This window comes from Protopterus annectens, chromosome 16.part0, assembly GCF_019279795.1.
Source record: "Protopterus annectens isolate FY-2018-M chromosome 16.part0, PAN1.0, whole genome shotgun sequence".
Lineage (NCBI taxonomy): Eukaryota > Metazoa > Chordata > Ceratodontiformes > Protopteridae > Protopterus > Protopterus annectens.
Window position 1 is genome coordinate 516210366 of NC_056750.1, and position 25284 is coordinate 516235649.

At 40.9% G+C, this 25284-nt stretch overlaps 1 protein-coding gene across 1 annotated transcript in view; it reads left to right on the plus strand.

Annotated features, from left to right (window-relative positions):
• Positions 1-25284, plus strand: part of GLE1 (GLE1 RNA export mediator) — a 1828321-nt gene that overhangs the window by 1752982 nt on the left and 50055 nt on the right. The window lies entirely within an intron of this gene.

A 25284-nucleotide genomic window follows, 5' to 3' on the forward strand; every position in this document is an offset into this window, starting at 1 on the left:
TTTATGATGTAAAGTGCATGCTGTGTAGTGTGTTGTTGGGGTTATTTTAAATGTGAGGGGGTGTTTTTCAGTGATTGATGTATGTGTTAAAGAAATTAAAGTAAGCAAGTGCTACTGCAGTTGTAAGAAATTTAAGCTTTACAGTACAACAGAAGAAAGGCTAGACAAAAGCAAGTTTAATGTTAGTGTGCTGTTTTTATTGGGCTGGTGGGGTAGTTTAGGGTGTAAAAGTGAACTTAATATATGTAGAATTAAAATATTTTGTTTTATTTTTTTTTTTTTACAAAGGTAAATTACTAAGTTAACGCCATTGGCTTCAACTGTATAGAAGTATTTTACTAAGCATGTGCACTTTAAAAATAAGACAAAATGATGAAAATCATAAAAAACGTTAAGTTTCTTACGTCTGCAAAGATATTAATTTGTTTTTCCATTTGCAAATATTCAGTGGGAGTTGAAAAACTTGCAGCTGAGGGCAGCTGTGCATTCTTCTCTGAGTGAAATTGACAAATATTCATTGCTGAGTACTTTTCCATTGATGCAAGCTGTCTACAGGTTCAAGTGATTAATCTTGAGAGTTCTGAGCATTGTTTGCTGAGGGACATGCAAAATGTAAGGAAACAATGACAAACAATTCAGTGAAAAATAAAGTTTGAAATTATGGAAAGTGGATAAGTGAGAGAGCAGCCTCCCTAACAGTCTTAATACTTTAATGCAGTTAGTAGAACAGTGTACAGTTCAGTTACATTTAAAGACAACCAGTGCACTTTCTTACAGCTAAAAGTTAATGTTTTCTGAAAGCATACAGGTTGTTTCCCAAGACTGGTAGAGAAATAGAGATAAGAAAAGAACAGATAGCAATCTGTGTTAAGTGGGAATACAGGCTGTAGCATGTTCTTTAGCAAGAGTAACCGTAATTGTAGATTAGGTAATGCCAGTGGATGCAGCTGTTGATATATTTATTTACTGGCATTTGATTACAGGAAAAATCCAACTGGATAGAAGCCCATTTTCAGAGGAGGCCTGGGGAGAAAATCTCCAGATTATTACAAAACATTTTAAGAACAATAATTTTGCAGTCTTCAAAAATAAAACAAAACATCTCAAGTTTAAATAATTCTAACAAACTAGACTTGGTTAAGGATTGGTACAAGTTATATGGCAGCCATTTAATATTTAGAGAAATTTTAGTCATTTTGTAGAAACATTAAAGGTAAGTTAGTCTAATATTGATAAGAATTGCAATATGAAGTGACGGAAAAACAGGTTTATGGTATATTTAGAGCAAAAGTCTAGGAAGAGCATTAGAACTAAGGAAGTAAGTGAAGGGAGAGTAAGACGGCATAAGGAATGAAAAGGTACTTGTTCATATTTAGGGATATAGATTATTTTGTTTTTGAGAAAGAATAGAGCCAGATTTTAGCTCGGAAGGTTTTCAGAGTGGTTTTAGGAAGATGGGAGGGAGGTTTTAGATCTGATAGATACAAGTAAGTAGTTTCAGGCCTTAGTAACCTTGTATGAGTATAAACAATGCCCAGCAAATTTGGTAGATTTGTAGACAGGAATTTTTGGTCACTGAATCGCAGTGACCGACAAGGAACATAGTTGTGTAGGATATTTTTAGTGCCAGACAGGCAGGTGGATGCTATATAATTTTATATGTGGTGAGTTGTGTATATGATAATTGATGTGGCAGTTCTAACCAGTTTAAGCTTTTCAGTGCTATACAGTGTTGGGTTCTGAAAGGGGTATGTGCTGCATATTTAGCGGTTCTTATCTGGAGGAGGGTTAAGCTTCATTTTTTTGAAGATGTACATAGTTTTATGTGTTTGCCCTAAGTTAATAAGAGATGAGGGTGCTTTGAAAATTTATTTTTTTGCTTGAAAGTTGGCTTTAAAATAAGTCTTATACTATGATACAGATTCAAATGGAGATGAGAAGAAACAACGGTGTAAAAGATCACCCTGCCAAACAGTCTGTGCATGTAATACAAAAGTTGAAAATATACATTCAGAAAAGCTGTTATGTATAATAGGTGGGAATAATAAATTTTTATAATGGCTGTGCTATTTTGGATTGTAAATGGTCATATAGGTATAGACAAAAGGTAAGAGTATTGAGTTATATTAAAAATACAGCATGCAAATAGCAATGCTGCAAGAGACAAATTTGAAAAGACATGAGTGTGAATTTGACAAAGGATTTCAGGAAGGATATTCAGCAGAAAATCAGCGTCAAAGGAAAAGGGGAGTAATTATACTAATTATAAGAGTTGTTTCAACGGTGATAGAAGAGGAAAAAAGACAGTAATGGTAGATTTGTAGTAGTAAGTAAATTGGCAAGGGTGGATTATGCTGGCGTGTATTTATATTCCACAAAAAATGCTGTTGTAGAGCTTAAGAATTATTTGGAGAAATAAAATGCTTTCAGCAGGCAATATTAATTATTGTCGGGGACTGAAACGTGATTTGCAATACTGAGGCTGTATCAGAGGAACCTAGAAGGGAAAATATAACAAAAGAGTAGATTTCTGTAGAAATGTTTGAAAATATTTGGTATCGAAGACGTCAATTCAGTGGTAAGAACTCTGACACAATTTACATATTCCCCACTGTACAATAACTGGATAGATTAGATGGAAGTTATATTAGGAACATTTTCATTTAATTGAAAGCTTTAACACACATCGGGTAACTCTTTAGAACATGTACCAATAAAAAAGATAAAAATGCAGGGAGATGAAGTAAAAATTACTCTGGTACTTCCCCCACCTACCTGTTAAAAAGAGAAGAGTTTAAGGAGAAACTGGGAGGAGCAAATTGCATAAAAAATGGAAATTGTGGGAGCAATACGTACAGGGGAGGAATGAGGTTTAAAAGGCAAGGATTTGAATGAGCTCTGTAATGTTTGACTGACAACGATTGGGTAAATTATCAGTGATGTGTAATGTTTGCAACTAAAATTGTCAATATGGTTTGTAATATAGAATGCCTGCAACCAAGATCATTTCAGTATGTTTTTTTTTATTTATATAAATGTATGATTGCCTAAGTCATAACTGGTAATTTAATAAAAATGTTTCTTGTTTAAAAAAAGAGGAATTTAAGGAATGGATTGCTGAAATTACTTGGGAGATATTAGGGAAAATAGAAATGTCTTAAGTTATAGCTAATGAGTGAGGCAAAATGAAAACAGAGTTTAAAATCAAGTAAAAAGATGTGGGTAAGAAGTAATAAGAATTACTTGGGCTGAAATGGTTAAAGTGTAGCAGAATAAGGTGCTCTCACAAAACAAGGGGTGATGCAAATGCAGTGTGTTAAAGAGAAAATAAGGGAGTATCTAGATCACGTGCATGATTTTAGAAAGATTGTTGTTAAGAAATTATTTTTTGACAACTCCAGCGCACAAAAAAAAGGTGCAACTACTTAGGCAGCAGAAAGTAGAAAGAGTTGTCAACTGTAGGGAGCCTGTAACATGAAAAATAGCCTGAGATTCTGTAGAGGTTTTAGAGATAATTTAGCAATTTTATGAACATTTGTATTTATACATAGGTAGGTACTAGGCTATCTGCCCGAGGGCATTTATAAGCCTAGCCAGAGTGTATCTGCTTTTGCCGCCCCATTGATTAATTAACTGATCCTCTGTCAAGCAGAGCCAGTGAAGTGATCCCAGGGGTATTTTCTGTTGCCCATCCACTCGTCAAGGTTTCTCTTGAAGGGTGTTAGTGAGGGGCTCTGCCTGATGTAATTTGGAATTTTGTTCCAAAGCATGGGGAGTCTCTGTGACAGGAATCTATCCCTCCAGCATGTTCTATTTATTGTTGTGGCGAGGTTTAGCTCACTAGAGCACGTGGCTCTCAGTGACTTGGATTTGTTTAGGTGAAGCATGTCCATCAATTCTGAGTTGGACATGGCTTTGTAAGTCAGGCAGAGATCACCTCTGAGTACAGCCGGAGTTTTTTCAGTCAGGTTGCATAGGACATATGTTTGAGGCCAGTAATCCTCTTGGTGACGTACTTTTGTGGTCTTTCCAGCTGTTGGAAGTGTCTTGTGAGGTACATCTCAAATGGGGCATTGTACTCTATGATGGGTCTAATGAGTGACGAGTAGAGGGGCACTATAACCTCTTTATTTCTAGATGCAAACCCTTTAGTAATTAGATGGGCCACATAGAAGGATTTCCTAACTACTTTGACAATATGATTGTCAAAGGAGAGATTACTACCTACCTGGATCTCCAGATCCCTTTTATTACCCCTTCTGTATTAAGGGGGCTGCCAACTATGTGGTAATTCGTGGGTGTTTTGTTTTTCCCAAATGGGATGACTATGCATTTTTTGGCATTTAGCTTGAGGCCGTGACTTTGATACCAGCTGTCCATCTCAGTAAGGCCCTTTTGGAGGATGTCCATGTCAGTCGGAGAGTCAATTATGGCTCCCAGTTTGCAGTCATTGGCGAACTTGGTTAGCCATAGTCCTCCTGTGTTTGCCTGTACTTCTGAGAAGTATATGCCGAACAGTAGGGGTCCCAGGACAGAGCCTTGTGGGACACCACTTGTGAATGGTTTAGAGTCGGACCTGGAGCCCGCTATTCTTACCATGTGAGTTCTGTTTGTAAGGCAGTTAGCAACCCATCTCATGACATAGGGGTCTGTGTTCAGGCTGGTGAGTTTTTCTGTAATACCCGAGTGGGGAATGGTGTCGAAAGCCTTGGCGAGGTCAAGGTAGGCTGTGTGAACCACCTTTCCCTCGTCTATGGCCTTGGTGACTGTCTCGAAAAAGTCAACCAGGTTTAGTAGGCATGATCTGCCCTTAAAGCCGAACTGGGTCGGGTCAAGTGTTTGGAGATTCCCAATGTCTTTGTTAATGTGTTCCATGATGCGCGCCATAGCATTGCAGACCAGGCTAGTCAGGCTTATGGGGCGATAGTTACCAGGGTCACTTGTGGCCCCTCCTGTGTGGAGAGGAATAACCATTGCTCTGCGCCATTCTATGGGTACGTAGCCTGTGGGAGAGGCTGAGGTTAAACAACGTGTTTAGGTGGGGGGTTAGTTTGTTCTGTAGTTCATGCAAGACGCAGCCTGGGACACCATCTTGTCCCATTGATGCTGTGTTTTTGGCTTTTGAAAGGGCTGTTTTCACCTGTGCGTTTGTGATTTTTGGGACACTACACTTTTCCGGTATTATTAAGGGCCCTTTTGGAGGTGAGAGGGGGGTGAAGTTTGCACTGAATCTATCTGCCAGGATGTCGGCAGTATCAGTAGGTTCAGTATATTTTGTGCTATTTTGCACTAGTTCAGTGCATATCTGCGAGTTGCCACTTAGATTCTTAACATAGCTAAAGAAGGCTTTTAGTTATCTTTTGAATCCTTGGCTATTTTTCTTTCAAAGTTAGCCTTGGATGATTTCATGAGGGACCTTAGTTTCTTACTGAAACTGATCAGGGATGTCTTTTCTTCTTGGGATTTGCTTTTTTTCTGAACTAGTTTCCTCCTTCTATTGTATAGCTTATTTATTGCTGGGGTCCACCAAACTGGTTTCCTTCTCTTAGAGGAGTGAGTCTTGGTTTTGCTAGGGATGGCACGATCCATGCATCCTTGTAGGTGCTCATAGAGTGGATTTGTAAAGGTTTCTGCATCTTGGGCAGCATTATCCTTTAGTGTGGGGGCTGTGAAATTTACCACCTCTGTTTAAGTAAGGTGAAGTTTGCTTTAGAAAAGTTTTTTACTATGGTTTCCTTTTGTTGGTGGTGGTGAGGTGTGGACATCCAGCCATCCAGAGTGATTAGTTTATGGTCTGATCTAACCAGTGATGGGTTGACCTTCGGTGTGGAACACCTGTCGCCCATGTTGGTGATGACCAGGTCCAATATGTTTTCACCTCTGGTAGGGGAGTTTACCAGCTGATCCAGGGGGTTTGAGTTGATGAATTCCAGGAAGCGCTGTGCCTGGGAATTTGTACTCTAGTAGTTTTCCCAGTGAATGGTAGGGTAATGGAAATCGACCAATATCAAGGTGTTCGGTAGGACCTTCATGTTTTCCAGTGTCTCCAGAAAGGTGGAGTGGTGGTCCTGGGTCATGGAGGGTGATCTGTAGCAGGCCACAATTTGCATTGCATTGTTAGTTGCACATGGATGATCTCAGAGGTATCATGCTGCGCCACTAACCTGGAGGTGTAGGTACCCTTGATGAATATGGATACACCCCCTCCTTTTGTGTTTCGGTCCGTGTTCTGTGGCCGAAACGTGTGGTGTGAGTTGTAGCCCAGTAGTGCTGGGGTGCTCTCTGGAGCCTTGAGCCAGGTTTCAGTTACTGCACAGATGTCGACGTTCTCCATACTGAGGAGTGCTTCGAGCGCATGCATTTTGAGATTTAAACTCCCTGGCGTTGAGTAGTATAACCCTCAATTTTTTGTTAATTGTACTGTTTACGGAGGTGGGTTTGACTTTTGAGCCTTGCTTAAAAAAAGGCACTATGTGGGCAGCAAGAGCCTTGGCCAGTATTCGAAAGCCTAGGGTTGACAGGTGCAAGCCGTCTCTTGCGAAGCAACGCGGCTTGTCGAGCATGTCGTCCCAGGCTGACAAACACTGGATCCCCTTTGAATGACACCAGAAGCTTAGCCAGTTGTTGAAATTGATCATTTTGTCTTTATACTGAGGTATCATTCTTGGTGAGGGCAAGATGCTACTCAGGGTCATACCAGCCTTTGCTGCATGATCAAAGAGCTCTTCCATGTCTCTCTTCATGTAGTCGAGGGAGGTACGTCTCAGATCATTCACACCAACATGAACAATGACAGAGTCATATTTGTACTTGTTCTGGAGTGACCTGAGTGCTTATGTTATGTGGCGGATTTTGGCTCCCGACAGGCAGCTAACAGTAACCTTCTGCTTGTCCAACCTAGTGAGTGGGACATCAGTGTGCCCGACTGTAGAGTCACCTTTTACTAGTGTGTTGGGTATGTTATTTCGCCTTAAGGGCTGTGATTGTGTGGCACACTGATTTTTGTGTTTTATGTGTTGTCTGGTTTGTGACGGGAAGTGCAGGTTGTTTGGGTGTCTGCTTTGGAGGTCTCTGATGCTTTTGCAGGTTTTTATTTAGAACCTCCGAGTATGATTTTGTGTATTTTTTGCCAGTGCTGTTTTAGTAGGTCTCTGTGTGGCTGGAGGTGTGGTGTAAGTGTTAACCTTCTCTTGACTGTCTGTTCCAGTCTTGGGTGGAGATAGCTTAGCTTCCAGTTTGGCTGTATAATTGCATCTCTCGCATATGTTAGTGTTTTGTGGTAGGAGGAGAGGGTTGTCTGTGTACATGAGGCAGTTGTAACATTGCCTCAGGATACCCAGATTCACCAGCCTGACTGGAGAGTGCACATGAAGTTGCCCTTTGGTCATGCCCGAATAGTAGGGTGAGCTGCTTAGTCGCTTGGTTAGTGAGGGGTGAATAAAGAGCCTTGCCCTGCTGGGCAGTCAGTGTCAGGGTATATTAGTGCTTGCTATTAGGTCTGAGAAAATGCTGGGCTGTAAGATGCTTTTTGAGTGCTTAGGTTGAGAGTTAGACTAGTTTCAAGGGAAAAACTGAAGAGGAGACTTAGTGTAGCCAGGAATAATTTAACCATAGCTAACCAGCACTGCCCGGTGCGCAAAACCGTGAAAACGTGTTTTTTATAGTAGGGAAATGAAAGAGATAGAAATGAGCCCAAAATGGCCAATAAACTACTAACTTCTGGGCTGGAGCCACTCCTCCAGGGGCAGATAGGCTGCTCAAAGCTCCCCTCTCTCACAGGTGAACAGAGAAGCTTCTTTCTAGCCAAGTAAGGTATGGGCAACTCAGAAACTAGTATCACAGCCCTGAATTCAGCACTAGCCTGAAAACTGGACTATACTAGCTTAGAAAGGCGGGAAACAAGGAATTTTTTTTAAAGATAAGGCAAAAACAGTAAAAAAATACACTTAAAACAGCTTTAAAGGACTACAAATGATTAGAAAAGGCTATCGCACTTTAGTGTAGCCTACAACAGTTAAATTATTTAAACAAAATCTTTTTAAAAGTGCAGGCAATCAAATAAGTACAATATGTGAAAAAAACAAGCTTTTAAATCACAATAAACGCTGGAAAGTCTGCATTTCGGTGGAAAACAGTTAAGTACAGCAAGAAAGTACAGAAAACTGATACTTAATCACTCCAAAGTCTCTCTTCTAAGCTAGAAGGCTTGTATCATTTTAAGGCTTTCTAGTGCTACCCAGTAGGTTAGTTACAGGAAAGATGGGAAACAAGCGCAGATGTGGTCTTTTAAACCAGAAAGTTGAAAGAGATGGACAAACTGGTGGTAGACAGGCTACCTAGTGCTTACCACTCCCACTGATAAGCTAGAAGGATTTCTTCCAACACAGAAAGGCTTGTGGGGCTCAGAAGCTTACCAATAGTCCTGGATACAGCAACTCTGTATCTGGACTAGGCTAGTTACATTTGTATGAAATGTGGAAATCAAGAAAGAGCAGAAGTGGAAATACTTATAGAAGAATTAGGTATGCCAAGGTCACTGATAGATGAGGCTCAACAATTAACAGTTAAGATGGGGGATGAAATAACAGAAATTTGTAATCAATCTTCAATAAAATTTCCAGGAACTGATGGTATTTTTGTGGTTGTCTGGAAGTTAGGAGGGAAGAAAGTATTAATTTTGTGTACCAGTATTTTAGAGGAAGAAGGGAAGCACCAACATCTTGGAAGAAAGTTGTGGTGGCTGCATTACCTAAGGAGAGTAAAGGCCCATCAGACCCAGCTTCACACAGACCCATTTGAATTTTAAACCATGATTATAAAGTGTTTGTGTCTACCAGCTAAAAGAATGGCAAATGTTAAATGATATGGATCAGTGTAAATACTAACAAGTTCAATACTTTTGCAAATTTTTAATACTTACATTCTCCCCCAAAATATAAATATAATTAAATATTTATTTTTTATTTATTAAAAATTTGTAAAAGTATTGAACTTGTTAGTATTCAATGAATTCTATTATGATTAAGTAAAAATGTGGGATGGTTTAATGGTTAATTGCTTAATTGATAATCATTTAAAAGGAAGATGTATTCTGATGGTAAAATGTTCCAAGAAGGCGAATTGCCGAGGTACCAGAACGTATGTTGTATATGGAATAAAGGAATCTTCTGCAAATCTCACCTTTGGGCTCCTGCGCTGGTGTTTTTCTGGATTGTGGCTTTTGTTACTGTGCTTGTTTTTTCTACTATGGAAGATTTGAGAGGAGGTCGTGTTGGTGAGAATTTGTTTGCCGAGTTGGTGAAGGAAAGGGAACGCAGATTTATTGCTACTAATGTTTGGGTAGCAAATTAATCTAATTCAGGAGATTTTAAGAACTTAGAACGGTGGTCAAAGGAAATGACTTTGTTCTATGATTTAAAATTGCTTGAGAAGTATGTTGCTTTGGACATTACCCCGAGGGGTTTGCATATAGACAAATTGCCAGCTGGTGGATTTAATGAGGAAGAAAATGATTTATTGCTTGAATGGAGACAAGCGGCTCATGACTGCTGTTTAACCTGGTTGAAAATTTTGATTAAAAAGTATTTGAGAGCTACTGAAATCTTGCATGGCAAGATTATTGCTTTACAGTAAGAACTAACTCGTCGCTTGTCCCCTAATGTGTTTCAAACAAACTTCAAAGTTATCAATGATAAATTAGAGAAACTTGAAAAAGATGTCATTGAGAGAAAAAAGTCCAAGCTTAATTGGGACATTAAGGACTATGGGTCCAATCAAGTTTACAGCTGGCCAAGGAAGGGGCGGCGTTTTTCTCGGAAATACTTCAAACGTTCCACAGGAAGTGAAGAGGTGTCGTCAGTGTCTTCAGCTGAAACGAGCGTGAGCCGTAAAAGTGTTTCCTTTGAGGATATCACAGTGGAAAATGGATCAACAGAGGGACAGAAGGGTGCGCAAAATAACCGTAAGTTTTACTCTAATATACAAACTAGATCAGGGAGATATCAGAGTAAAACGCCTAATGTGTCCCATGTTGCAATAAAAAACTAAAAACAAGACTTGTAAATTCATTTGGTTCAAGGGGACTGATTGATAAGTGTGTGTTGAAGGCTGCTGATAACATTGTGCTTGGAAGTTCAGATGGGGACAGTTTTGTGAACTTGTCCGGGACTTTTATGGACAGTAGTTTAAATCCTAATGTCGTTGATGTTGAAAATAATATCTCAGATGGCACTTTGAATAGGAATTTGAGTGTGGTAAATCTTTCTAAGATGGTTTTGTCAGATGAAATGCTTAACGTTTTATCTAAAGGTACTAAGTTTGTACCAACTAAGGTGCCAGAACTTGCTGATGTTATATTGGATGTAAAAAAGTTTGTTCACAAGCTGAATTTAAAGGTGTATTTTTCTGAACGTCTTTCAAATATTGAGAATGTTAATGATGAAACAGTTGATGATGAATTAATGAATTTGAGTGTTTATGAATGTGATGGAATGTTGCCCAATGATGTAAATGAAGATATTGTGTCTTGTGGTGACGATATTTTTGGAGCGGGTTATGGTAGGATTGAGGTTCCAAATTTTACCAGGAATAGTAAATTTTTACCTCCTAGATCTTCGTTAGCTATCAATGCGTTTGAACTTGTAGTATGTTCTAGCACTGAGAAAGGTTATGATGAATTTTGTAAGATGAATAAGGAATTTAATTTGAACAAGTCGGAATGGTTGGCCCTTAAGGAACTTGGATCTAATTTAGGGAATGTAACCATTAGACAGGCTGACAAGGGAGGGAATTGGGTAGTTATGGATACCATGAAATATGAAGGTATTGTTAATGCCTTATTAGCAGAAGACACATATGTTAAGTTAAATGAGAATCCTCTTAAGCAATTTTCAGAGGAACTGATGGAATTATTGGAAAGAGGAGAAAGATTGGGTTTTCTTTCTAGTAAAGACATTAACAAACTGACTGTTATGGAACCCACGCCATCCATATTTTTACATCATTCCGAAAATTCAGAAAAATTTGGAGAATCCCCCTGGTAGGCCTATAATTTCTGGTATAGGTTCTTATCTGGAAAGGGTAAATAAATTTAGACTTTCATTTCAAGGAATATTTACCCAAAGTTCTCTCTCATGTAAAGAATACTCAAGAGGTATGTTTAGCATTACATGGGTTGAAATGGGAACAGGATTATTATTGGGCTACAGTAGATGTTTCATCCTTGTATACCAATATTGGGAAAAGGTGGGGTCTTAAAGCTATGCAAAGAATGAGGGGAGAGGAATCACGTACTACATTTCTAACAGGTTTATTGGAATTTAGTCTTACACATAATTATTTTGTATGGAATAAGGAATTCTTTTTACAAAGAAAAGGAACGGCGATGGGTGCAGCTTTTGCACCCACATATGCTGTTATTTATATGGGGGAATTCGAAAAGGAATTTGTTTCAGTGTGATTATTTTTGTAAATTATGTTGTTTTTTTACAAACGCTTTATTGATGACCTCATTTTTGTTTGTAGGGGTGAAACATGCATGTTTGAACAATTTATGGCTTGTCTGAATGTTAATACTCATGGGTTACAATTTACTGCTCAATATTCCCGGTGGAATATTTCCTTTCTGGATGTGGAATTCTATATAGGAAGGGGAGAATACTGTGCAATTTAAACCTTTCAGGAAACCTTTAGCAATAAATAATTTTTTGCATGCTACCAGCATGCACCCTTCCCATTTGATTAAGGCCTTACCAGAGGGAGAATTTAAAAGAATCTTAAGAAATACTTCTGAGGTTGATTTATGGGAAGGGGTTTGTGAAGAAATTGTCATCAGATTAACATCTAGAGGATATGATAATACCAGATTATTAAATATTAAAGATAGGTTATGCCGAACCAGGAATTTTGGGGGGGGGGGGCATTTTAAAGAACATTTCTACATGCCAAGTTGTTCAGCAGAAGATAGAATATTTTTTGTATCTAGATTTTCTAATTTTTCTTCTGTGGTTGAACAAATTATGAAAGAATTTTGGCATGTAGTTTGTAATGATCCAAATGTAGGACATGTATTCCCTAAACATATCACATTTTCTTACGGTAGATATTCAAATTTGAAAGATTTGTTAAATAGAAAACTTATTAATTCTACTGATAAGGATGTTGGGATGTTTCGTTGTGGTCGATGTTCAGTATGTGTGAGAGTCAAAAATATGCATGGATTTAAAATTAATGGTAAAAGATATTATGCATTTGAAAAATTTGATTGTCGGTCTTCAGGAGTAGTATACATCTTGGGTTGTAATTGTAATACACCTTTATGGTACATTGGACAGACCAGGAGAAAGGTGAAAGTGCACATTTTGGAACACTTGGGGGATATAAGAAGAAGAAATATGGATAGTCCAGTAGCCTCCCACTTTATTAATGTACATAATGGGAATGTAGGTGTTTTTTTTATTTAGTGTGTTGGCTAGACCCCATAGTTGTGTAGACAATTTTAAGAGTGCACTATGTAGATTAGAACACAAAATGATTTTGGAATACCACACATTATACCCTAGGGGTATGAATTTGGAAAGTGGGTTAGTGATATGAAATTGTGTATGGTATTTAGAAAATTTTGAATGATTATTTATTGACATAAAAGTAAGTCATAGATATATTTTGGATAAATTAAAAAAAATTTTTTTTTGCTACTCTTCTTAGTATTATTATTAATATGTTTAAATTTATATATTCAGTAGTAATAAATAACTAAAAATAAAAAAATAAATATTTAATTATATTTATATTTTGGGGGAGAATGTGAGTATTAAAAATTTGTAAAAGTATTGAACTTGTTAGTATTTAATGAATTGTATTATGATTAAGTAAAAATGTGGGATGGTTTAATGGTTAATTGCTTAATTGATAATCATTTAAAAGGAAGATGTATTCTGATGGTAAAATGTTCCAAGAAGACGAATTGCCGAGGTACCAGAACATATGTTGTATATGGAATAAAGGAATCTTCTGCAAATCTCACCTTTGGGCTCCTGCGCTGGTGTTTTTCTGGATAGAAACTTTTTTGGCCTGTCTAGTTGCTGCAGGTATCTGGTGAGATGCATACAGAAGGGAGCATTGTATTCAGTTTAGTGGTCTTGTAAGGGTCAGGTACAGCAGAGTTTATAACCTCCTTCATTTTGGATGCAATGCTCTTATGAGATGCGCAACGTAGAAGGCTTTCCTTACCACAATGGACACATGGTAATCTAAGTTTAGATTGCTATCAGCCTGCATTCCCAAGTTTTGCACCACTGAGTTTGAGCTTATGGGGGTGGTATCTATATCATAATTATCAGGGGCTACTTTGCAAAAGTGAATACTGAGGCATTTTTTCCATTTAGTTTTAGTCCGTGACTTTCGCACTAATCATTTGTCTGTCTCAGCCCCTTCATCATTGGAAGACTCTGTGATTGCTCCTAGTTTGCAGTCATCTGCAAACTTGGTAAGCTATAAACCATCTACTTTTTCTTGGACTTCAGAGAAATTTATTCCGAGTAGTAGAGGGCCCAACACAGATCCTTGTGGTACCCCAATGGTAGGTGGTCTTTTCTGATGGAGTTAGACTCCCCAACTTTGACAATGTGCATTCTATCAGTGAGCAGGTTGGCTCTCCATCTAGTGACACATGGGTTAATCCCCAGCTGGGAGAGTTTCACAATGATCTCTGAGTGGGGGATTGTGTCAGCCTTGGCTAAATCAAGCTAGGTGGTATGTACTGCTTTGCTGTCATCCAGGGCTTTGGTGACTTTCTCAAAGAAGTCCATCAGGTTTAATAAGCAAAATCTACTCTTGACTAAACCATACTGGGTCAGGTCAAGAGTTTAAAGGTCACCTGTGTCCTTTTTGATAAGGTCCATGATGATTCTTACCTTAGCCTTGCAGGTAGGCTGGTTAGGTTTATGGGTCAGTAGTTTCCAGGGATGTTATCTGGGCCCATAGAGGCCATGTGTTTGGCCTTGGAGAGTGCTTTTATTACCTGTTCTTTGGAGATACTCTGTAGAGGACTGGTGTCAGGAATACTTTGGGATATGGCTGGTGAGGACAAGGGGAATCATCTGGATCTACAAACTGATTTAAGTATACTTTTTTTGCACTTGCATTGTCTCAGTGATAGTTAACAAAACTGTACTCCTTTTTATTTGTTTCATTGAATATTAATTGAATATTGTGGTTGCTCTCTCTCTGCAGTTTGTGTCCCACCCTGCCTCCCTAGTGTTGTAGTCTTAAACTTGGTGATTTTGGAATTGCCCAGCCCAGCTGTAATTTTGTATTTGGACACTCCTCCTGGACCCTTCTCATTTGCTCACTCAACTGAGTACAGTGAGATCATTTGGGAAGGACTACCCCCTTGCTTCTTTGATTTCAGACATTCCTACCAGTCCCATCTCATCAGGTCTATCTACTGTGTGCAGAAAGAGCATTTGGGAAGGACAAACCCCATAGTCTCTTAATCTTGCTCCCTCTCCATTTTAAAAAATATATACTTTATTCAGCTGCTGTTACTGTAACTGTGTTCCACATACTTTAGTGCCTTATTTTGCTGTTCTATGTGCTCTTGTGTTCAAGTGCTTTTATTTTGCATTTATTACTGCTGTTAGTAGCCTGCTTAAATTTATCTGCTGTTCTGAGCATCTCAGTTTTGGTTTTAGCACTTGTACTTCCGGCCATTTATTTTACATTTAGGGTTTTTGTGGTCTACACTCTCGTGGAAAAACCCTTATCAAATCCTGCTCTCCATAAATCCACCAAGTATTCAGAACACTGTCTGGACAATTCCCATCAGTTTTTCCTGCCAGCATGGTCGACATGGCTATACTGAGACAGTGTAGCAGCTGCATCATATTCACGGGCAGTCTTCTTCTCCTAGCACATAATTCTTCTACTTGCAAGAAATGCATCTACATCAGTAAGCTGGAATCCATGCTGTCTCGCACCACAGCCAGTAATCCTGACATAGAGGAGATTGCTAGCACAATCACAGTTCTCTCCACAACAGGTATAAGTGTGTCTCTGTCCGTGTCAATGTTGGTGTGAATGACTTGAGACATACCTCTCTGGACTATATGAAGAGAGACATGATTGAGCTGTCAGAGTGTCTGTCCCAGGCAGGTATGACCGTAGCTCAAAGCAGCATCTTACCTTCACTAAGAATGATAGTACAATACCAACAAAAAATAATTGACTTCAACAATTGGCTTAGTTTCTGTTGTCTTTCCAAGGGGAGCCAGTATGTGTTTGCATGGGATGACATGGGTGACTGGTCTCAATGCTTTTCCAGAGATGTCCTCCACCTCTCACCCCTGGGGTTCCAGATCTTGGCCATGGCTCTTACCTCCCCCATTGTGCCTTTTTAGGCTATGTCCGAAAGACACATTTTCCAACATAAAAGAGCTGCCAAAAAGCAAATTGAAGGTCATGCTGCTTAATGCTAGGAGCCTTAACCTGAAAATGCACTCACTGGAGGCTCTCCTCACACTGGAAGATGTCGATGTCTGTGCGGTCACGGAAACTTGGTTCAAGGCTGCTGAGAGCACACCAGCCTTACCAGGCTATACCTCATTCCACACTTTCCAACCCTGAAATGAGGTTGGAAAGACTAAGGGTGGTGGAGTCTCTATCTTCATTAAGGACAGGCACACCTCCAGACTTGTTTGCCAGCATGACGCACTGGAATTACAACAGGTGCAACTGACAGTTGGCAAGACACCCATCCAAGTTATAACCAGCTATAGACCCACCATGACTCAGGACACCCATTGCTCTTACTTGGACCTACTTGACTCCATCAAGGTACCACCTAACACCCTGATCCTTGGTGACTTCAACTACCCAACCATAGACTGGGTGAACTATTCCTGCACTGATGCACTCACCCAATGATTCCTTGACTTCATCAGTTCTAATGCAGTAGACCAGCTTGACCATACCTCTCCACCTGGAAACATCAAAAATCTGGACAAGGCCCATGAACAATACGTACAAATCTGTATGCTGATTAACATATAATTTGCATACATACTTATGTAACCCCACCCACTCCAATAGAATTGTGGGATACCAGCTTTCAAACACAAACTGAAGAACAGACAACCAACATATGGCACCAGAGTCCCCCCTTCAGCGATTCCAATGTCCCATTACCTGGCTATTTCGCCCCATTTACCATAAGCAATAATGTGTGCATACTGCTTTACTTCTACAATGATTATTTGAATTTTATTTTTACATTTTGCAGCACAACAATGCGCAAACACTAAAATACATCTCCTAAACAAAGCAATACTGTCTCTCAATGAAAATAGACTTGGCATTAAAACTTCTCTGCCCTTGAAACAGCATTGAAACCCACGCCACATCCAAAGAAAATGCATCTGGCCAGTGGTGGTTAAAGATTACCTTTGGGCTGTTTTCATATCATTGACCCCTTCTACACAAACCAAAAAACATGCATGTGTTCTTTTGTTAGATACACCTCCCTGACTTTATTAAGTTATATTCCTTGTATAATACAGCACACTTGTTAGAGCGCATTTTAAATTTATTGTTTGAACATTTTTCCAGTAGGCTGCGAAACAAAATGCATGAACCAGTAATGGCAAAACTGCCGAATTCAGAACATTTCCATCATAAAAGTCTACTTCCACACCCACACTATAAATAGAATGACAGTAGTGTAAGCCATAGGCATCTTGCACAGCTTCTCGCACTTATTTTCATTTTGGGGGGGGGGGGCAAATGGTCAAAAACCAGGGATATATTTTAAACATTGCTTGTATAATTTTGGAAAGTTGCTAGAATAAAATGTGTTACCACCATGCATTTCACTGGCAGGTCTTGAACCCAGGACCCTGTGTACTGCAGTCAGAGCAACATACCACTATGACAAATCAGCAGTTTCCTGAAAAATAGGAAGACTGAAACTTAATGGCTATCATTTAGTGAATTCATTTCTCACTTCTCACTATAGCACTTAACCTCTTAGCACAAAAAAAACCTGGACAAAAGAAAAACATCTACTCTACTAAGGAACCAATTTCAGAAGTCAGATGAATAAACTCACTTAGGTTCCAAAATACTTCTGACTCCTCACAGAGAACAAGCCAAAGCTTTAAGTAAAATATACTTTCATTTTTTGAGCAACACAGTTTGTCGTGGAGTATTTTACCTACTATAACCATTTGATTTGCACAGTTATCTAAATGGATCAAAATGGATCTGTAGCACAGAGGTGTCTGTCTCCTACACTGCTTGAAAAATTAATTATTTGCCCCTATAGGAGAGGAAATGGACTACACAGAAAAGGACACAAGCACTAGGGCCCATGATAATGCATTTTAAAAGAAAGATGAGTTCTTCAGTTGTAAGTGATACAATCCGTGGGTCATTCAGCATATTAGTAGGACATTTCAGGAGAAAAACATATTTTGCCAATCCTACAGACTAGATGTACAAAGGGACTTTCATCTAGTGACCCTGATTCTCCAAGTCTTAAGTTTCTCAACAATGTAGTTTAGCTTGGCACTGGGGCACACAGGGATAAAGCCCTTACTGCATTTTCAATGACTGGGGCTTAATAAGAAGCCCCAGTAATGGAGGAGTCAGGCAGGGCAGGTTAAGTTTAAAGGGGCATTGCCTGCTGGGGTAGGAGAGCTTGCATGCATTTGACAGCACACTGGGTGATGAAATCTTCCTTGTGGAGGCCAGGCGAAACCACCACTCATGCTGTGAGATAAAGAGCAGGGCAACTTAAAGAAAATGCCCCTTGCTAAACAGACAGGATATACTCCACTGACAACCCATTGCACATCTCTCCACATTACCTTGCTGGATGCATGCAGTTAAGGTGTGTGACATAACTGCAGAAATTTGAACTGTATCTGATGGCTGTCTGAATGGTGGCCCTTCCCAGTCGCCCCTCACTGTGGTGAAAAGAAATGAACAGGTTGCTGGGCTGTTGGGGCAAAGTATCAAAATATTTAAAAAAAAACACTTTTTTTCCTGAAGGAATTCCATTTTTAACTCTGCCTTCAGAAGCTGGTCACAAATGTCTGAGACCACCTGCAAAAAATAGCCTCTGTCATCCAAATGTATCCCAGAAGGTTTCTTTCTACTTTTAAAGTGCAGTGCAGCTGTCTGCTGTTTTGAGGTGATCACTTCTTTCAAGCAGTCACAGTTTGTATAAAAGATTACAGACTAAGAGCAATCAATGGTGAGGCCATTCTTGGCAGAGTCATTTATATATATATATATATATATATATATGGATCTATCTGACTACGTCGACAAGTCAAAACGCCGACAACAAAATCACCGACACCACATAACCGACATGTCACAAACACGAAACCTCACATGCCCGACACACCATAATCCCGACAAGCAACAAACAAAACAAATCCCCGGTCCAAAAAGCACACACACAACACAAGCACACCAAAATCCTTACAAACCAACACTAAACCTCACATACACAACTACCTACAACCTTAACCCAAACCCTAACCCTAAGGTCCGCCACTATCGCACACTCACCTAACCCGCCCTAACCCTAACTCACTTAACCGCCCCTAACCCACAAACTATCACAGTCGCACACTTACCTAGCCAGCCCTAACCCTAACTCACTTAACCCGCCCCAACCCACAAACTATCACAGTCGCACACTTACCTAGCCCATGCCCTAACCCTAACTCACTTAACCCGCCCCTAACCCACAAACTATCACAGTCGCACACTTACCTAGCCAGCGCTAACCCTAACTCACTTAACCGCCTAACCCACAAACTATCACAGTCGCACACTTACCTTACTCGCACCCTAACGTCCGTCACTACCGCATACATACACAGCCTTTTCCCATGTCGATGTTCTCAGCGTCGGGGTTTTGATCCGTCGGTCTTCTCCGTTTTCGATCTTCTGGCGTCGGTGTTCTCGCTGTCGGCGTTCTGACTTGTCGACGTAGTAAGATAGACCCATATATATATATATATATATATATATATATATATATATATATATACATATACACACACACACACACACACACACACACACACACACACATACACACACACACACACCCCGTTTCCTTACCTGCTGAGTCTTCATTCTTTCTTGCCAGACTGCTGTTCACCAATTAATCCATGTTCCCCAACAAAAATAGCCCATTACAAAAGAGTGCTGCTGCTCACATTTGAGCAGCCGTAAATGTGTGCACAACATGAGAGTGCTGCCGTTCACTGATAATCTCGCTCGCATTTGAGCAGCCGGAAATTTGTGCACGATGTGAGCTCCTTGAGCTCAATTCTGATAGGCTGGTAGGCCTGATGGAGCTGACATCATCGCACACATGATGACCTCATCTCAGACAGCATGGATTTTCGAAAATTAAAAAAAAAAAAAGCAACATAAAATAGGAAGTGAAGGGGTGCTACTCGGGAATCGTGGCACCCCTTCATTTGGACCCCAAAACTTGGTTAAAACCGAGTAATTCAGTATGATCGGGAAGTATGAGCTTGACTTATCCCCCAGAAGGGGAGATAATCTGGACTTAATTCTCACCAACATGTGCGACCGCTGCACCACTCCCATAGTAATTTCTTCCTGGTGAGATCAGAGCATCGGTCTGTCTCATTCGAAGTTTCTATCTCACCTAACCCCTCCCCCAAGCCGTAACCAGGCAAAACATTTCTCAAAAGCTGACTGTAACCTCCTAAGGGAGGGTATCAGTAGCTTCACACCTCTTCCCCCCTGAGAAGATGCAGACAACTATGCTGAAGAGTACACCAGTGCAGTATACAAGCACCTGTACAAATGCATGGACTCAGCCATACCCAACAGAACTAAAACCTGCTCCTCAAAGAAACACAAACCTGTCTGGTGGACATCCTCTATCAAGAGGCTTTACAACAAAAGGAGGAAGCTGTTGTCCAGCAGTAAAAAGGAACAAATTCCAAATTGGAAAAACTCCCTCCTTAGGCTCAACAAACAAATTAGATCACTAGTGAAAACTTCCAAAGCTAATTATGAGTTGAAACTAGTCTCTGAAAAAAGGGAAACCACAAGTCCTTCAGTTACGTCAGGAGCCTCCATGGCAAAGCCCAGGTTTGTTCCAAATTAGTACTTAATGGTACCACTTACACTGATCCCGTTGACTTAGCCGACCTGCTAGCTAATAGGTTTTGTGCAAACCTCACCCCCCCCCCCAAAGGCCCATTCGACATTCCAGATACTTGTCCCACACGTTACATCTGTGTTGCTTAAATGTTAGATGTCCTGTCCAAGGCAAAAAACACAGCTTCCATGGGACCGGATAGTATCCCTGGCTGTATTCTGCACCATCTCCAGCAAGAACTAGCTTTGCCATTGAGCACCCTATTCAACCACAGCCTAAGTACAGGCTTCTTTCCAGCAGCGTGGAGAACTGCCATTGTCATCCCCTTGCACAAAGGTGGTGCCACTACTGACATGGGTAACTATCGCCCTATTAGCTTGACAAGTCTGATCTGTAAAGCCATGGAGTGTATTATTATGAATTTCATAAACAAGGACATAGGCAATCTCCAAGCACTTGACCCCACCCAATTTGGATTAGTCAGGGGCAGAGTTTTGCCTATTGAACTTGGTTGACTTTTTTGAGACTGTCACCAAGGCCCTGGATGAGGGAAAGTCAGTACATACAGCTTACCTTGACTTGGCCAAGGCCTTTGACACAATCCCCCACTCGGGCATCATCAAAAAGCTAACACAACTTGGTGTAAATCCATGTCTTGTCAGGTGGGTGGCCAACTGGCTCACCAATAGGACTCACAAGGTCAAAATAGGTGCCACCAGCTCCGACAGCAGACCTGTCACTAGTAGTGTTCCCCAGGGACCCCTACTGTTTGGCATCTACTTTTCAGAGGTATAGACAAAGACAAAGGGCCTGTGGCTGACCAAGTGTGCAGATGACTGTGTAAGTTGGGTGCTGTCATTGACTCCCCAAATCATGTTAACATACTGCAAGAGCGTCTCACAACTACAAATAACTGGTGCCAAAGTCATGGCCTTAAATTAAACACAAAAAAATGTATTTTCATACCATTCGGCAAAAACATGACCACATCAACAGCAACCCCCTAAGCACACAACCTGTGGTTAGAGACCCGGGTACTCAGGTTGACAACAATCTCACATTTGATCATGTGGTGGCAGTGGTCAGAAAAGCCTTTTACTTTGTCCCAGGGGTTCCACCTTTGTCCCTCACTGACAGAGGTGACAGGTGCTGACTGAGGGTTCTTTTTTTAGGGGATGAACTCTTCGCTAAGCTTGTAAGGGCCCCAGGGGCATTAGCGTAGTAACCTCCTATGATTCTTTGAGTGAAGTTATTTCCAGAAGCTGAAAAATCAAAGAAGAACAAAGAGGTGAATAATTTGTTTTATTAGAACACAATTAAGCGCTTTCGTCTGAATGTATCTTAAGACTACTTCAGATTCTGAATATTCAGATGTGGCTGTGCTGACGTAAGTCGCACAGTCAGTTGAAGGATAGATTTGCTGTACTCAGGACTGTATTGTAATTTGAGTTCCCCAGACCACTTTCTGTGTTGGATTGAAGCCTTTCAGCTTATCAGTGGGATGCACCCTTCCGAAGCACTAGGTAGCCTATCTACCACAAGAAGAGTGGTTTCTAGCTCTAAAATTGTAGCTTATCTGCCATTTGGCTAGCTTTGCTATCCATTTCAACTTTCTACTTTAAAAGCCCATGTTTGTGCTTGTTTAAGCTCCCTAGATCCCATTTTGGCATCCTGCAGACTACAAGAGCAACAGAAAGGAGGGAGAGAGACTTTTAGGTATCTCCATTTTGCTTTTTCTTGGTTATACTGCGTTTTGCACTTATTTTGTCATTTTTCATTGTATTGCATTAATTTTAACAGCATTTACTGTATTTTTGTTCACACTCAATCATGATAGCTTACACTGTATTTAAAGCGATTTTATTACGGTTTTAAGTGGGGGGGGGGGTTGTAAAAAAGATTAAAAAAAAAAAAGCTTTAGCTTGTTTTCCTGCCTTTCCTGTTACTAGAGTAATCCAGATACAGATTTGCTGTATTCAGGACTGTATTGTAGTTTCTGAGTTCCCCAGATCTTTCTGTGTTAGAGGGAAGCCTTTCAGCTTATCAGTGGGAGTGGTAAGCACTAGGTAGCCTTTCTACCACAAGAGGAGTGGTTTCTAGCTCTGAAATTGTAGCTTATTGGCCGTTTGGGCAGCTTTTCTATCCCATTCAACTTTCTGCTTTACAAACCTGTGTTTGCGCGGGTTGGAGCGCCGCACAGCATCGCTAAGGTAGGGTAAACTATTACTGGTGTCTGAAAGTCTGCTCTTCAGTTTTTCCCTTAGTTCTTGCTACTTCTCTTCCCTCTTGCACCTTAACTAGCTTACCCAGCTTGCACTTTATCAGGATTCTTGTAGCAATTATTGTAGCACACAAGTCCTACCAGCACTAAACGTCCTATAGGGTAACAGCTCCAATAATTGGTAATAATGCCAATCCCTCCAGGCTTGGCTAAAGGTCATTTTCATGTGCTTTCTCCTATTAACCTGATGAATCTGGGTATTTTGAGGCAGTGTAGCAATTGCCTCATGTATATAGACAGTCTTCTCCTCTTACCTCCCAACACTCAGCTTTGCGAGAGATGCACGTATATATCCAAATTGGAAGCCATGCCCTCTCTAGCCAAGACCGGAATAGCTGGTCAAGAGGAGATCATCAACACCTACACCACACCACATGGAACACACAGCCCTCCAGAACACCCACCATCACAGTTCTCACATAAAAACACAAACCACACACCCACCTTCGCGGAGGCTGTCAATAGAAATCTACCAGAACAGAGACCTCCAAGGCAGAAATGCACTTGACAGCACAACCCAGCACAAATCATAAGACGACTCAGCTCACCCACATAGTGTGCCCCGCAACCTAAGCCTTTAAGGCAAAATGACTTGCCCAACGCACTAGTCATAGGTGACTCGATAGTGAGGCACACTGATGTCCCACTCACTAGGCTTAATAAGGAGAAGATCACAGCTGTCTGTTGGGTGCCAGGATCCGACACATAACACACACACACTGAGGTCACTCCACAATAAGTATGACTGTTATCATTGTCCATGTGGGTGTGAATGACCTGAGACGTACTTCCCTGGACTACATGAAGAGAGACATGGAGGAGCTCTCAGATTATGTGACCCAGGCAGGTATGACCCTAGTCCTAAGCAGCATCCTACCATTGCTCAGAATACCACTGTACAAGCAGAAAATTGACTTTAATAATTGGCTACGTTTCTGGTGTCATTCTAAGGGGATCCAGTATTTGTCTGCTTGGGATGACATGGTTGACAGAGCTCGATGCTTTGCCAGAGATGGCCTGCATCTGTCACCCCTGGGTTTCCGGATACTGGCTAAGGCTCTTGCCACCCCTGTAGTGCCTTTTTAGGCAGTGTTCCAAAGACCAAAGTACCACCGTAACAGCTATAAATAAATGCAATCTGAGGGTCATGCTGCTCAACACTAGGAGTCTAAATCTCAAATGCACTCACTCGAAGCACTCCTAAAAATGGAGAACATCATCATTTCTGCTGTAACGGAGACCTGGTTTAAAGCAGCAGAAAGCACCCCTGCGCTACCATCCTTTAACTCTTTCTACACCTTTAGGCCCCAGAACTTGGACCGAAGCTCCAAAGGCGGTGGTGTCTCAATATTCATAAAGGATATGCACACCTCCAGACTAGTAGCCCAGCATAACGCATCGGAGATACTTCAGTTAGACTAACATTGGGTAAGACAGCGATTCAGCTCGTAGCCTGCTATAGGTCCCCAGTCAAGTCCCAAGGCTCTCATTCCACGTTCCTAAGCACTCTGGAAAATATTAGGGTCCAACCCAACACCCTTATATTAGGTGACTTCAACTACCCCCTCCACTAACTGAGAAAACTACTCATGCACCAATACACTTGCCCAACGTTTCCTGGAATTCATTAATTCCAATGCCCTGGACCATCTCATTCTTATCCCCACCAGAGGAAGCAACATCCTTGACCTGGTTAATACTAACATGGATGACCGCTGCTTTACACCAATAGTCAATTCCTCCCTGGTTAGATCCAACCACAAACTAATCACTATGGAAATCCACATCTCGCTCACACCTCCTGCAAAGGTAACCACCATGAAAAACTCCTCCAAAGCAGACTTTGGGCTCCTAGAAACAGAGGTGGCTAACTTCACGGCACCCATGCCAATGGAAAATCGATGCATGACTGCTGAATCATACATCTGTACACTGTAAGAACACGTACACAAATGCGTGTAACTAGCCATACCCAACAGAACCAAGACACTCTCCTCCAAAAAAGGAAGCCAATCTGGTGGTCCCCTGCCATTAATAAACTCTACAACAGAAGGAAGAAACTGTTGCAGAAAAAGTTGAAGTCCCACAACTGGAAATCCTCCCTTATTAGCCTCAGCAAAAAGTTGAGATCCCTCATCAAAACCTCTAAAGCCAGCTAAGAAGGCAGAATTGTGGAAGACACTAAAAATTGTCACAAAGCCTTCTATAGTTGTATGAAAAATCTCCACTGCAATACCCAGATTTGCTCTGAGTTATTGCACAATGGTATCTCCTATACTGAGCTAACAGACATTGCCAGTATACTGGCTGACAGATTCTGTGCCAGTTTTACACCTCTTCCCCCCCCCCCCCCCCCAAAGGACCAATCACAATACCGGAAGAATGCCAGGCACCCAGCATTAATGCAGCAAAGGTTAAAGCTGCTGTGTCCAAGGCCAAGAATACAGCTTCCATGGGACCCGACAATATCCCTGGCTGTGTTCTAAATGAACTACAAAGTGAACTGGCACCACACCTGAGTGCCCTGTTCAGTCACAACCTCACCTCAGGCTTTGTCCATAACAAATGGCGCACTGCTACAGTCATCCCTCTACATAAAGAAGGGGCGACTACAGATCCTGGGAATTATTGCCCCTTTAGCATGACGAGTCTGATATGTAAGGTTATGGAGCGAAGCATCATGGACCTAATCAACAAGGATATAGGGAATCTACAAACTCTGGATCCCACACAGTTTGGTTTTGTGAAGGGCAGATCATGCCTGCTTAACCTGGTTGACTTCTTTGAGTCAGTCACCAAGGCTGTGGATGAGGGCAAGGCTAGTCCATACAGCCTTCCTTGATCT